General features: G+C 45.0%; 1 long non-coding RNA gene across 1 annotated transcript; it reads left to right on the top strand.

Annotated features, from left to right (window-relative positions):
• Positions 1-305: 305 nt before the first annotated feature.
• LOC308578640 lies at positions 306-1,582 on the top strand. Its single transcript, XR_014004058.1, has 3 exons — positions 306-430; positions 1,336-1,423; positions 1,519-1,582. It is a non-coding gene; the product is annotated as an uncharacterized lncRNA (long non-coding RNA).
• Positions 1,583-3,577: the final 1,995 nt, after the last annotated feature.

Raw genomic sequence — 3,577 nt, 5'->3', positions numbered from 1 at the left:
GGTTTCCTGGTGGTCTCCCATCTGGGCACCTCAGGAGACCTGCCAAGTGTTCCTATTTTAAAGGGACAGCCCCAGATTTACAGAAGCCATTGTGACCCCTCCTCTGTTGGCTCACTGGTCACCAGAGTGCAAAAAGGCCTGGTAAGCTCCTATGGTTATATCATTTCGCGATTGTTACAGGAAGTAGACAGACATGGAAGTAGGATTACTCTCAGCATCTGCATTCTGTGATTATAGTGAATTCCTCTTGAGTGTAAAGGCATTAGAGAGTACTAACTGTTAGTTCCATTTCTCTTTCTTTTCAAGGCTGAGAAAAGTTTTCCCATCTGGGAAGGAGGGGGAAAAATCTCCTCTCCCAGAGACCTCCCCCTCCCCCACTACCTCTCCCTCCGCCTCTCCCTCTGGACCCATCTTCGAGAGGACACAAAAGGTAAAATCCTTCAGACATTTCTTTCTTTCTTTCTTTCTTTCTTTCTTTCTTTCTTTCTTTCTTTCTTTCTTTCTTTCTGACATTGCTTCCATAGTAATTTTATTCCCTAAGGTTTCTTAGGAAAGGTCTGAGGTTCAGAAAATAAACATATCCCAAGTGGCTCTTTGTTTCCCTGTAGGCTCTGCAGACCTCCTCCCTCACAAAGATGGCCCAGGACAACATGAAGGTAATATCTATTTCCATGCATATATTTCCTGTACAGTGGTACCTCAGGTTACATACGCTTCAGGTTACATACACTTCAGGTTACACACTCCGCTAACCCAGAAATAGTGCTTCAGGTTAAGAACTTTGCTTCAGGATAAGAACAGAAATTGGGCTCCGGTGGCGTGGCGGCACCAGGAGGCCCCATTAGCTAAAGTGGTGCTTCAGGTTAAGAACAGTTTCAGGTTAAGAACGGACCTCCGGAACAAATTAAGTACTTAACCCGAGGTACCACTGTATAAGGGTGGCGCTGTGGGTAAAACCTCAGCGCCTAGGACTTGCCGATCACATGGTCGGCGGTTTGAATCCCCGCGGCAGGGTGCGCTCCCGTCGTTCGGTCCCAGCGCCTGCCAACCTAGCAGTTCGAAAGCACGTCAAAGTGCAAGTAGATAAATAGGGACCGCTTACCAGCGGGAAGGTAAACGGCGTTCCGTGTGCCAGATGCAGCTTGTCACGCTGGCCACGTGACCCGGAAATGTCTGTGGACAGCGCTGGCTCCCGGCCTATAGAGTGAGATGAGCGCACAACCCTAGAGTCTGGCAAAACTGGCCCGTACGGGCAGGGGTACCTTTACGTTTACCTTTACCACTGTATATAAGAAAGTTTCTCTAACTGGCAGCCTTCTCTGATTTTCCTTTCAGAAGATCTAATTGTAGAAGACCTCAAGGAAGAGCAGGAAGAGACTGGAGGGAGATGGCAGGAGGAAAAAACATCAAGGAAAACATGAAGGTAATGTTGATTTCCAAGGATATGTTTAGGGTACTGTATATAGGAAAGTCCCTAAAACAGTTTTAATTTCTAGCCTTATCTTCTTTTCCATTTAGATGACATAATATTTGAAGACCTGGAGGAAGAGCAAGGCAGGAAAGCTTTTATACAGTGGATGCTGTGGTTGCGAACGTGATCCGTGTGGGAAGCACATCCACAACCCGCAGCATCCTCAACCCGCAGCACCACATCTGCACACACGTGGGTTGCTATTTAGCGCTTCTGCACATGCACAAGCGCCGAAACCTGGAAGTTACGAGTTCCTGTACTTCCGGGTTTGGTGCAGTGTGCAACCTGAAATCACGCAACCCGAAGCGCCTGTAACCCGAGGTATGACTGTACTGACACCATGAACCACAGAACCTGAGCACAGAGTTTGCCATCGCTCTCTACCAACACCGAGCAGAGCTCCACCATGGAATGAACCTCACCATTTCCCCAGTGAGCATGTCTCTTTCTTGGGGGTGCAAGAGAGCACATTGGCCCAACTGCAGCATGCTCTGAGATACAGCACTCATGGTAAGGCAACCTTCTGAGAAACAGCTTTTCGGTGAGCAGTGCATGCTGTCGTGAACTTCACCTTACAGTTTGGACTGTCCTGGTAGGGAAAGCATATATATAAAAAAAGCAAGTCGTACAATGGGCCTTACTTCTGAGTTAACCCCCTTTCGTGCCATGTTCTTCACTTCAGTGGGCTTTGCATGTGCATGCTACACCTTTAAAGTACATTCTTTCCCCCAAAGAATTCTGGGCACTGTAGTTTACTCCTCAGTCCCAGCAACACTTAATGAACTGCAGTGCCCAAAATTCTTTAAGGAAAGAATGTGCCTCAGGGGTTGGACTAGATGACCCTTAGGTCCCTTCTAACTCTACAATTCTATGATTCTGTGAATGCACATGGAACCATGTGTATGCTAAAAGCCACACTTTGGTTCTGTTGAAATCAGTTACAGCAAGCTAAGTCCCATTGATTTATGAAAGTGTGGCTAATTTACAGCACAATCCTATGCATGTCTACTCAGAAGTAAGCCCTGTTGACTTCAGTGGGGGTTACTCCCAAATAAGTGGGTATAGAATTGTGGATTCATATCAACAGAGGAGGGGCTTTTGATTTAACTGTCTCACCTGCTATAGACTATTTAATGCAAAAAAGTGACTAACAGTATAGACTTAATGATGTAAACTCAGAACTAAGTCCTTGTGAATTCCATGGGGCTTACTCCCAAGTAAATGGACGGAGAAGTATAGTGGTGCCCCGCAAGACGAATGCCTCGCAAGACGGAAAACTCGCTAGGTGAAAGGGTTTTCCGTTTTTGAGCTGCTTCGCAAGACGAATTTCCCTATGGGCTTGCTTCGCAAGACGAAAACGTCTTGCAAGTTTGTTTCCTTTTTCTTAACACTGTTAATACAGTTGCGACTTGACTTTGAGGAGCAACTCATAGAACGCAGTGTACATAGTAGACTTTTTTGAGGTTTTTAAAGACTTTGGTGATTTTTGAAGCTTTTCCAAAACTTCTTTTGCAGCCATTTGGTAAGTTAAGCTTTTAAAACTTTTTTGGGGGTTTTTGGATTTTGGGTTGGGGTGTTTGGAATTCAAGGACTTGGTGTTGGGAAGGGGTTTGCAAGAATCTGGAAGCTTGTGTTTTTCCCCCTGCATTTTTATGATTTTCTGTGACCATTGGGCCACTCTGCTATTTTTTTTAAAGAATTCTGGATTTGAATTTCTGTGTGCTGGGTGGCTGGGGGAACAGTTGGGGAGGGGTTTACAAGAATCTGGAAGCTTGTGTTTTTTCCCCTGCATTTTTATGATTTTCTGTGACCATTGGGCCACTCTGCTGTTTTTTTAAAAAAAATTCTGGATTTGAATTTCTGTGTGCTGGGTGGCTGGGGGAACAGTTGGGGAGGGGTTTGCAAGAATCTGGAAGCTTGTGGGTTTTTTTCCTGCATTTTTATGATTTTCTGTGACCATTGGGCCACTCTGCTGTTTTTTTAAAAAAATTCTGGGTTTGAATTTTGAAATGCTCTTTACAGTATGTGTGATTTAAAGAGCACTTAATAAACTCTTGTTGTACCAAATTTGGCTTTGTTTCGACTTTTTTTGACCATAGGAACGCA

Source organism: Podarcis bocagei, assembly GCF_964188305.1.
Source record: "Podarcis bocagei genome assembly, chromosome: Z".
Taxonomy (NCBI): domain Eukaryota; kingdom Metazoa; phylum Chordata; class Lepidosauria; order Squamata; family Lacertidae; genus Podarcis; species Podarcis bocagei.
Note: the sequence above shows the minus strand (reverse complement) of the source record. Positions and strands in the feature narration are given on the sequence as shown.